General features: G+C 44.1%; 1 long non-coding RNA gene across 2 annotated transcripts in view; it reads right to left on the bottom strand.

The window, feature by feature from the left end:
• Positions 1–11,178, bottom strand: part of LOC142045897 (uncharacterized) — a 75,059-nt gene extending 63,881 nt beyond the window's left edge. The window contains exons 1-2 of one of the 2 annotated variants that reach the window (XR_012654804.1): positions 11,045–11,178; positions 8,952–9,972 (exon numbers count right to left, since the gene is read on the bottom strand). This is a non-coding gene — a long non-coding RNA (uncharacterized LOC142045897). Of the gene's footprint in view, positions 1–8,951 lie in introns of both variants that reach the window. The other variant, XR_012654803.1, reaches the window with a different exon arrangement.
• Positions 11,179–12,187: the final 1,009 nt, after the last annotated feature.

Genomic DNA, 12,187 nt, shown 5'->3' with positions numbered 1-12,187 from the left:
GGGGGGGGGGGGAAATGCCTGAAAGTCTGGATTCCATTCCCAGTTCTGCCACTGACTCACTGCATGATTTTGGGGTGAGTCACTTTCCCTGATCTAGGCCTCAGTTTCCACATCTGTAAAATGGCTGCAACATGCACTTTGAGTTCTGTGCACACAAAAAAGAAGTCGCCCTAGAAACGCAGCATTACTAGTCACTGAACTCTGCTCATTTCTTTTGCAGTCTGGGAATTGTTTCAATGTATTTCCTAAAATACGTGCTCTAAGAATTAAGTCCTATGGTCTACCCCAGGGGTGGCACCGCTGCAGCTCACAGGCCACTCTTTTACAGTTAAAGTGTGGCTCATGGAGCCCCTCCATTCTGCACCTACCAGACTGGGCTGGGGGGAGCTCAGGGCTTCTGCCTTGTGGCAGATGGTGGGGCTAGGGGCTTCTGCCTTGGGGTGGGGGGGAAGTCTAGGGCAGTGGTTCTCAAACTTTTGTACTGGTGACCTCTTTCACATAGCAAGTCTCTGAGTGTGACCCCCCCCTTATACATTAAAAAACACTTTTTAATATATTTAACATTAATAATGCTGGAAGCAAAGCAGGTTTTGGGGTGGAGGCTGACAGCTCATGACCCCCCCCCCACATAATAACTTCACAACCCCCTTAGGGGTTCTGACCTCCAGTTTGAGAACCCCTGGTCTAGGGACTTCTGAACCCAGCAGGTGCCTCCTGTAGGGCTGGGCTTCAGTATCGGCAGGTGCTCCCTGTGGGGCTGAAACCCCAAGCCCCCCCAACCCTGCCGCAGGGCAGAAGTGCCGAGCGGGTGTGCCTGGTTCTTGAACTTCTGAAGATGATTGGTAAGTTTGGCCACCCCTGGACTTGGGATCACGGTGATCCTTTCTGGGCTTAAAACCTATTAAGGTTTTCTACCCTTCTCTCCATCACACACCACACCACAACCTGCACCAGAAACCACACATCCCAGCAAATACCCTAGAAACAACTGCTATGCCCGGGGTTGGGGTTCACAATCCCCGCAGGCTCCCAAACAGCCAGATCCTCAACGACAGACGTCACCCAACGCTGCTCAGCTCGGCTTCCTACAGCTTGTGTGCCTTTCGGTTTGCCTGAGAGGAGCTGTGAGGTCTGCTTCTCAGAGCCTCTGGGTGGGGTTGCAGCAATCTCTAGACACAGTCGCAACCACTTCCTGGGCGGCAGCTGCAACCCAAAGCTCTAAACACCGTGTCAGTGAGTTCTCTTCAACTTTCCCTTTGCTCCCAGTTTGTGTCATTTTAAAGCCTTCTACAATGTGCCCAAAGGATCAGAAAGATCGGCGGATACGTCGGTGGGAAGCTGCGGCAGGATGGGCCAGGCTGGTCTGGAATAGGCTGCCCTGTTCTTTCTGGGGGGTCAGGGCTGAGTGGAGACAGCGAAGGGACCCCAGTTAAAGCTGGGAACCGGGAGGCTTTTGACTCTCTAGGGCACAGTCTGGGATCTCCTGCCATGTCAGGGCTCTGTCTAGCAGGGAAGGACCATTCTTCCCATGTCAGAGGAGGAAATTGGAGGCAGAGAGGGGGAAGGGACTTGCTCAAGGTCCCAGTGGAATAGCTGGGAATAGAACCCAGAAGTCCTGCTGCCAATGTCATGGAAGGATTGCTTCCCAGCCCCTCCTCCTCAGAGCAGCACTGGGGGGTGGCGGGGGTGGGGGGGAGGTTGCCCAGAGGGGCACATGACTGGAGAGAAGAAGAGAGGGCTCACAAAATGCATTTACTTTATTGACAATAAGATCTTTAGCTTCGCTGGCCCTGGAGGCACATGCTGTTCTCTGACAGGTGTGCAAAGCTGCCCTTTTCCCGGTGAGCTTGACACGCTCTGCTCAGCCCCCAGCATGGCAGGTAACGCGGCCCTGGCCACCGAGCGAGTGGGATGCCCCTGCTCTAGCCCACACCGGGCGGTTGGGAACACGCCCTTTGTTGGTGGCAGTGGTTGAAGCCAATGGCCCAGCTCCTCCATTCGGATACGCGCCCCCCTTGTTCCTGAGCCACGCTGGCTCAGAAAGGGTCGCGGCTTCCCATCCGTAGGGCTCAGCAGAGACTCAGTCCCTGGATCTGAACAGAGATTCCCCCCACCCGCAACATCGCCCAGCAGGACGGGTCAACAACGCTCCACTACTTCCCACCCAGTTCTGCCCCTTCTTCCCAAGCACACCTTGTCCCCGCTCCTCTCCCTTCTCTCGCCAGCACCTCCTGCATGCAATGGAATAGCTGATCATGGCAGGAGGGAGGCTCTGGGGGGAAGCTGGCTTCCAGTGGGTGCTAAGCACCCCTAATTTTTTTCCGGGGGTACTCCAGGGCTGGAGCACCCATGGAGTCAGCATTACATGACATGACAATGTGAACATTTTAAGTCCAAACATTACATTAAAGCTGTTACAATGTAATCAGAAAAAAAAAATCTTTGTTTGATTGTAATCTACAACTTCATGACAAAGAGATGCTAAAATAAAATGTATAGCCACTAGTTTGGCAGACCTTCCTGCACATAAACAAAATGGGGCAAATTCTGGCTCTGGAAACAGGGATATAACTTATACTGACTTCAGTGAGAGATGTAGGTAGAGGAAGGTAGAATTTGGCTCAATATGCTGTACTTGTGCTCCCCCTTCTGGCTCTGTAACAACTGTGCTGGCCTCAGTTGATACTGATGCACAAACAAAAGTGCATTGGCAAGATAAGGTAGGTTATGGACATAGAAACTGTCTCTGTTTAACAAGAGCAGTTGTGTTATACCTCATCAATAAGGCTACATTTTAGTCACAGGTATTTTTAGTAAAAGACATGGACAGGTCACAGGCTGTGAATTTTTGTTTAGTGCCTGTGACCTGTCCATGACTTGTACTATATACCCCTGACTAAATCTTGGGTGGGGAGTGCTTGTGGGGGGATGGCACTCGGGGAGCACCACAGGTGCTTGGGGGGGGTCTGGGGAGCGCTGCAGGTGCTCGGGGGGGGGCTAGGACTCCCACTATTGCTGGGATGGGATTTGACAGGGCTGGCATGCACTCCTCAAGGTAAGCACTTCCCAGAGCCATCACCCTCTCCTGTGCCCCATCCCTGAGCCCCCTCCCACACGCACCCAAACTTCTGCTGCTGGGGGAGCAGTGGCCTGAGACTGCCCCTGCAGCGGCTGGTGTGGTTGGCCCAGGGGCTGCCCAAGCTGCTCAGGTGGCCCCTGGGCCAGCCGCACTGGCTATTGCAGAAGTCATGTAGATCCTGGAAAGTCACAGAATCCGTGGCTTCCATGACAAACTCGCAGCCTTACTCATCAATAAAGGCAGGCTTAGAATTCATTCTACACTAATATTTTACTTTTTGAAAATATATATCCAACACTGAAAAATCTCTCAGCTCCTCCAATCAAAGGGCTGCAATACTGTTCAGAATCTAGCTCCTTGGGGTGACCATCACCTCATCCAATACTCTACACTCTTTTTTTTTTTTTAAACATATGTTAAGCTACTGTTTCTATGAGTCCTTCATTCTCATCTATGGAGCAAGAAAATAACCAACCAACAATAAATTTGAAGGCCAAACATTATCTCACCTACCTACAAATAGCATGACCTTAAAAATACAAAACCAAAAAACAAAGACAGAGTTTGGAACAAGTGAACTTGGGCGTGAATTCTACAGCAGAGGCCTCCTCTCTTTGGAACCCCCTCGGTTAAAGCTTGAAGCCCTCTGCTAACTGCAAAGGTGGCTGTGTGGAAAAAGCACAGAGGTGACTCTCATGTAGACTCATCCCAAGCTATAAATGGATACACAAGTCAAAAACCAAACGTTTTAAATTTCATCTGGAAACAAATAGGCAGCCAGTGCAGATCATGAATCCTGCTAGTGGCATTTTCCCTAATTAATGCCAGGGGACTTCCCACCTTCCATTAAAAATTTCTTTTCAACACTCAGACTCTTTGCTTGTGAGAGGGGAAGTATTGCCTCTTAGATGCGCCAGGGATGGTGTGTAATTTTTTCATGTTATGAGGGGAGGCTCAAGCTGGTTCTATGTTGTATTGTTGAAAAAGAACAATTAGATATTGAACCTGACCTTGGTTGCTGCCAACTCCACCTGGCAGAAGAGTTACATATAAAAGAAAAAGTTGCCATCTCCTGGCCATGAAAGAAAATTGTCCTGGTCACTGCAGCTCAAATGCTCATTTCACAGCAGCTAGGGTCACAAACTGAAAAATTAAGAAACAAACTAAGGAAATAACTTCCCAATGGCCCCATGTGATAGACCTATGACATCATCTTTGGGGATAATGAGCAGAAATACTCAGCAAAAAAGAGAGATATCCAAAGTGCAGCCTATTTATGCCCGCTATGGGCCACAGGCAAGTCAGCAACATCTCATGATCAATGCTATCAAAGGCAGATGGTGGATCTTAGAATATCAACAGATGAAATCCTGGCTCCACTGAAGTAAATAGGAGCTTTGCCATTGACTTCGGTTGTGTCAGGAATTCACCCTTGATCTTTATCTGAACATAAGATGACATCATCTATCAACAAAGAAAATACTATCTTTATGCCATTCCATCTCTGCAAAATGCTGCTATGAATTATCAGTACATGACTTTCAAGTGTTCATTACTTTTAAAAATAATTATTTTTTTCTAGACCAGCTATTCTGCAATAAGAACAGGAGTACTTGTGGCACCTTAGAGACTAACAAATTTATTTGAGCATAAGCTTTTGTGGGCTTATGCTTGTCTATTGGTACTTAGGCACATAAATGAAAGTAGTCTAATCAAGGACTTCTGAAAATATATGCGATCATCAACAATGCTAGGTAAGGACTTTAGTGACATCAACAAATTTAGTGGTTTCAATTACTCCATGATTTAGCATTTATAAAGAGTTTGGGGATCTTTTACGACAAAAGGTACCATAGCTAATGTAACATTTTTATTTATTATAAAAATGATTTAAAATATGAGGTAAAGAAAATAATATCTGCTGTGACCATGGTCCTAGTGGTCAGCCACCTATGGTCACTCAGTTAGGGTGAACTGCAAAGAATGGGGCAGACAATCCCCATAAAGCTGGTGGATATTCCCATACTTAGATTCACCAAGCCAGCATAAAACAGCTTCTTTATTACCATACTGGTTATTCAGAAGTCCAAACAACACAGTTCCCTTAAAGTGATCCAGCCTCAGGCCTCCATCCAGGTACCCACGTCAAATATGATGAAAGTTTCTGTAAATCTTCTTTCATTATATAAAAGAAAAGGTTCTACCAATTCCAAAGGATTGGAAACATTACCTCCCAGGTTAATGAATGTTTCAGGTCTTACCCAAATATATGCTATAGTTAATTCTTTTTAACTAAACTAAAATTTATTTAAAAAACAAAAAAGAGAGAGTATGGTTAAAAGATCAATACACATACAGACATGAGTTCAACTAACTGAAGTCCAGATTCATAGCAGAGATGGTGAGCTTCGTAGTTGCAAAGAGTTCCCTTAGAATTCAGTTCATAGGTTATAGTCCAATGTCCAAATCTCATATTCAGGGCATACCAGTATAGGTGCCAACTTACACTGTTCCCAGTGGGTGCTCTACCCCCCTGACCTGCCCCTGCACTGCCCTCCCTGCATCCATTCCATCCCTTCCCCAAAGTCTCCACCCCCATTCCACCCCCTTCCCCAAGTCCCCGTCCCTGCCCCGCCTCTTCTCCACCTCCTCCCCTTAGCGTGTCACATTTCCGCTTCTCCCCTCCCTCCCAGCATGCCGCCAAACAGCTGTTTGGCATCAGCCGGATGGAAGCACTGGGAGGTAGGTGGAGGAGCGGGGATGCAGCATGCTTGGGGGGGAAGTAGGGGAAATATGATGGGGGGTGATGGGAGTTTGGTTGCCAGTGGGTGCAGAGCACCCACTAATTTTTCCCTGTGGGCGCTCCAGCCCCAGAGTCAGCACTTATGCGAATCAGCATAACTTAGACCTCAGTCTTGTGATTCAAACTTCTCCTGATGAAGTCTAAGCAGATCTGAGATGACAGAATCAGGACCCAAGGATCTTTTATACAATTTCATGTCTTTTGACAAGTTGGAATTCTTCAGGGAAGGAAAGGTAATTAGGATGACTTTGAAGGAGATCCATCACTGGTACTTAGCTATATGAATTAACATAATGCCATTTGCTTGTTCCTCCACCATTCACAGTACATTTCAAAGAGAGATGAATACTGAAATATCCCATGTTTACAATTCATTTACATGACAGGATGTTCTTTTGACCTCTGAATTATCAGAATACAGCATAGACAGGGACTGTTGATTACATTGTCCTCCCTACAATACCTATGTAAATACATAAAACCACAAACATTATCTCCTTATACCTCTTCTGTGGGTTATTCATTTTGCAGGATGTTTAACCCTTTCTTCTAACCAGATTTCATTTTTCAATAAATATTTTTAGAAGAATGACTGAGCTCAGAAACCCTAATTGTTCAAAACTGATAGCAAATTAATCTGTGAATTTATTTATAAGCACATGAGGTTCTTTCTGACACTACTGACTTTTGAAACTTTGCACAATGGAGTTCACATGAGATGCATAAGACTCAATGCTGGCATTGAGTCTAGTTGTCAGGGGGAGGAAAGGAACCAGAGGAACAGAGTAGCCATCTTTTCTGTAGAAACTAATTTAATCGTATCCTTCAAGTCTGGGAGACCGAATCAAATCACAGAGACTTTTAATGTCAATGAGCTACTAGCTATTTGCCCTGCAGAATTACAAGGAAACATTAATGATGATAACACTTTATTAATGCCATTAGCTTAACACCTTTTTAAAAAAAATCTTTAAGGTCAATAAAAATTACTGCCTGAATTGCCTGGAGGCAAATTAGATTGAAATTGTTTTCTGTGATTTATGTGTTTTTCATTAAAGATTTCAATCTTCTGTAAAATCTGTACAGAAGTAAAAGCTGTCAATGGTCATTTATTACAGTGACAAAGTATGGGAGACTAAGAACTAAAGCCATCGTTCTTTGCATTCACTGAGATACAGTGTCACTGAACCTACGAAGTGCAAACAGTTTTAGAACTCACACCACAAATTGCCTAATCATGGTGGAGGTGGTGGAGAAGGAAGCACAGCTAGGTCCCTTGTACTATATTATTTCCTAGCACGTGATGTTTGTTTAATGCAAGCTAATTTTCTGCTGTCACTTCCAAAAGTACCATCTTCTGGAAGCCACTTTATTCTAAGCTTAGGAAATGACTCCCTCCCCGTGAGTTTCTGAGGTGTTTTCCTGTATGAACTTCCTGTGTTACTGCCAAGCAGGAAAATGTACGAATCAGGAGACGGACATTAAAAAAGCACGAGGCTGGTATAAAACCCATGAGCTTTATTTGATTCCCATGACTTTGGGAGAGAGGGTCTGTTTTCTAATTTGATAATTCAGGGAAATGTATACTCTTTCTGTCTGTCTCTGGTACATGTACGTTCCAAGCTGAAGCACACACATATGCTTACAGTTCAGTCCCTCTCACTCCCTCATAGCTCACTGAAGTAGAACTCTTCATGTGTTTCTCCTCTAACTGTTTTTCCTGTCACTGAGAGAGTTGGCAAAGCTGAGGAACTGGTAAATCTAAAGGCTTAATGAATTTCAGGTTCTTAGCCATCAATCAGTGAAACTTGATTTAAACTAGCCAGAACTTTAAAAGCTGCCACAGGCTTTAAAACCCTGTAAGGTGCAAAATCTGGTGATATTTGTCATTGGTGCTATCAAAAAATTACCAGTTTGGGTTCAGAAGAGTTTAGATAAAAAATATGTCATTCTGGTTTGTGCACCCTTTAAGTTTCACTTTAAATGAAGTTCTACCTTAAAAAGTGAATAATGACGTAGGGTTCTATAGGCATTTATTTCCTGGCAAATTTGCTCACTTTGCACGTTTGTTTGTTTTTTTTCTCAGAAATATGACATTGGCCCCTGCAAACTCACCATGGGATTTGGCAGTCATGCTGGCCTCTTTCTGACTTCTGGATCTGCACACACAATAAAAGTTCTAAAGGACAAACTGAACTCTGGAATAGCTGTACACTGGCTTTAAGAGAGGTCACAGAAGTGTCACTGATGACATACACCTGTACAGTTGTCAGATTATCTGAGTGTATAATTTTGCCTGCACAAACTGTGTTATAAGAGATGGAAAGAAACCAGCTTGACTGTCAGAGTCCAGGGAGAGTTTGTTGGACTAGAACAGGGATCAGTAACCTTTGGCATGCAGCCTGCTAGGGTAAGCACCCTGGTGGGCCGGGCCAGTTTGTTTGCCTGTCGCTTCTGCAGGTTCGGCTGATCGTGGCTCCCAGTGGCCGCAGTTTGCTGCTGCAGGCCAATGGGGGCTATGGGAAGCGGCATGGGCCAAGGGATGTGCTGGCCGCTGCTTTCTGCCGCCCCTATTGGCCTGCAGCGGCGAACTGCAGCCACTGGGAGCCGTGATCGGCCGAACCTGCAGACGAGGCAGGTAAACAAACTGGCCCGGCCCACCAGGGTGTTTACCCTGGTAGGCAGCATGCCAAAGGTTGTCGATCCCTGGACTAGAAATTAGAAATAAATCAAAATGTTGAAATTAGTGAGATACTATCAATATGGAACCTCAAAATGCCCTTATTACTTAGAAATACATATCTAAAAACAGCATTGTGGATTCCATGTTTGTGTCTCATTGGTTTTGTATCAACTTGGAAGAATTTTCAAGTAAAATTGTCTTTTCTTCACTGTGATGCTGTACCCCATAATGCTTTATGGGAATATGACATAACTGGAATATATTTTGTGCTGCCTGTGCCATGTAACATACCTCTGTAAAAGTTATGGTCTACTATATCTATTCATCCTATTTGTACACATATATCATTTTGTACTTGAGGTTAAGAATATTGTCTGTATACTTACTTAGAAATCAAGCAAGCTTTGTGAGGCATTTGGTCAGCTTCTTTAGGAAGGAATTCGCAAGGTTAAGTACTCGATCAGGAAGCACTTGAGAAACAATGGATCTTGGAATACTCCAATCCACATAAGAAGTCTTCCTGGAGACATACAAGATACCACGTGGACAATGGCTTCTGCCTGTAAAGACTGAGAGTCATGTGTGGACATGTGATTTGCCCAGGTGACTCCTAAACTCCATCCTGGAGCTAGACTTTGCATAGGAGTGAGGGGGGTCTCCACCCACAAGAGAAAGTCTATTTAAACCCCTGGGAGACCCCTCCATTTGGTCTTCAGCTGGTTAAAGAGGGAGCATCTGCCCCCCGCCCCAGGATACTTGGAAGAAACTGGAACAAAGTAGTATGAGTGATTGCTGGATCCAGGCTAAAAGGGAGCATTCTGGAACTGGTGAGGATCTTATCTGTATTCAGTTTGATAGACATAGATTTGCATATGTTATTTTATTTGCTTGATGACTTATTTTGTTCTGTCTGTTACTACTTGGAGCCACTTAAATCCTACTTTCTGTATTTAATAAAATCATGTTTTACTTATTAATTAACTCAGAGTATGTATTAATGCCTGGGGGGGAGCAAACAACTGTCCATATCTCGCTATCAGTATTATAGAGGACGAACAATTTATGAGTTTACCCTGCATAAGCTCTATACAGGGTAAAACGGATTTATTTGGGTTTAGACCCCATTGGGAGTTGGGCATCTGAGTGTTAAAGACAAGCACACTTCTGTGAGCTGTTTTCAGGTAAACCTGCAGCTTTGGGGCAAGTAATTCATACCCTGGGTCTTTGTTGGAGCAAATGGAGTGGCTGGTTCAGCAACACAGGGTGCTGGACACCTGAGCTGGCAGGGAAAACAGGAGCAGAAAACAGGAGCTGGCAGGGAAAACTGGCACATCAGTTGGCAGCTCCCAAGGGGGTTTCTGTGATCCAACCCGTCACATTCACCTCTCCCTCACCCCACAGTTGGCCCTGAAAATTCAACATGGGAAGTAAACATCAAAATGGTATTTTTGTGTTTGTGTTTCATCTCAGTAATAAATGAGCCTGCAGATAAAATTTTGCCCTCAGTGATATCTCTGTAACCCCATGGAAAGCAGCATAATTTGACGTGCAAAATCTCTGTTACTGGGGATGGCATGTGAGAAAGAAAGACTTTACATTCAGTGGGTTGAGTTTTCAGGACTTGCAGATAGAAATTGTAATTTGAGTATGTGATCTGCAAGTCATTGCTGCAAATTAGAGATAAAAAACTTTCCTTGAAAACTAAGGGTGGGAGGGTGGCTGGGTAGCTTATGACAAATGTTTTAGTAGAGTTTTTCTTTCCCTTTTTGCCTCTTTCTCTCTCTCTATTACAATCTCTTTCTATTTGTTTTCCACTCTTTCCCACTGTCTGCTTTATTTTTCACTGTTTTAAATTGAATTTTTTTTCTTTCTGGTCTCTTTTGTCTAAACTGAATGTGAACCCCTAGTACTGCTTAAGTCTGAGCTGAACTTTCAAATCTATGGTGTTCAAGAAAGTTTAGATTACATGGGTGTGACCTTCCCCTGTGGTGTTATCTGGACTGGTGATCTGCTAGGTCACTCCAAGTCTTGACTCTGAGAGCCAGCCTTACCCTGCTCTACTGTAAGAATCCTCTCTCCTGGGCTGTTCTCGTGCAACCTCTGGAAGATGCTGTTTGGACTGTGAAATTGAATGACACTAGCCAGTACTCCAGTCCCAGACACAACCATAGGAATCTTCACCTTGCAGTGTCCAGTTATGCCCGCTGAATGCTGCAAGTTTATATGAGTTTGCCAATTAAGCAAAGAAATTAATATGTACCAGGCTTGTTCTCCCAAGGAGAGTATCTTACACACTTCAAACCAAATGCACTGCTTCAGATAGAATAAACAAATAAACTTATTAACTATAAAGATAGATTTTAAGTGATTCTAAGTCAAACCATAACAAGTCAGATTTGGTCAAATGAAATAAAAGCAAAACACATTCTAAGCTGATCTTAACACTTTCAGTGCCCTTACAAACTTAGATGCTTCTCACCACAGCCTAATTGATTTCTCTTCAGCCAGGCTCTCTGCTTTGATCAGTGCTTCAGTCGCTTGGTGTGGTGACTGTAGATGTAGGTGGAAAAGAGAGAACATTTCAAACGTCTCTTCCTTTTATCATGTCCTTTCTTCCCTCTTGGCTTTGCCACCCCCTCTTCCCCCCGCCCTTTCAGAGTCAGGTGAGCATTACTAAGTCTTTTCAAGCAAGGCTGAGCAATTCCCCTGGTATGGCCTCATGCACGTGAGTCATGGCATTGTAGCCCCTTTGCTGGACAATGGCTGTTGATGGGTTGTTTGACACCTCGCCCGGGTGTTGGTTACTTTCCTTGCTGTTACCTCTGTGGAGTTAATATCTGGCTGATTCCCCAATTTACAGCATGTTTTAGTGACAACCATACTACACAATTCTCATAACTTCATATGCATTAATGATACACATATACTTTATGGAGAGAGAAATGACTTTCAGCAGATCATAACCTTTCCCCTGATGCCTTACAAGGCATGCTTTATACATAAAGACCATGATTACATGAAAATGAGGAATATGGGAGTTACAGCATGCTCTTCCAAGGTATAGAATGTCATAATGGGCTCTCACTCTCTTAAAGATAGCCCAAGGTTTTATCATCCAGAGTCCCAAATCCACAGTTGTTTTAAACTACAGGGAGTTACCATGCCAGCACATAATATGACACTGTGACACAAAGGAAAATAATGGGACCACTTCATCTTGCCTGGAGATGAATTTTACAAACACTATATTATATATATATAATTTTTGCACAAAATAAAATAAAAAATAGTTGAGCTAGAGACTGAATATAGTAACTAACACTATCGTTAGTAAGTATGACAAGAAGCTTCTCTGGGCTTCGCAACAAACCAAATTAAGTTACTCCCAACCTTAATGCTGCATTAAAATTTTGTATATTTAAATTACTGAGTTCTGTGCACAGGCCAGAGGCCTGCCTAACACTAATGACAACAGTTAATACTTTGTACATATAAAATATTTTTCTTCAGAGGCTCTTCAGGGGGCTATATAAACCTTTTTGCCAAGGAAAAAGAGAAACAAAAGGTTCCCCTCCTTTTCCTGCTAGGTTCTTTATCTACATAAAGATGGAGAGGAGATTGT

This window comes from Chelonoidis abingdonii, chromosome 1, assembly GCF_003597395.2.
Source record: "Chelonoidis abingdonii isolate Lonesome George chromosome 1, CheloAbing_2.0, whole genome shotgun sequence".
Lineage (NCBI taxonomy): Eukaryota > Metazoa > Chordata > Testudines > Testudinidae > Chelonoidis > Chelonoidis abingdonii.
This window is presented reverse-complemented; position numbering and strand designations above follow the sequence as displayed.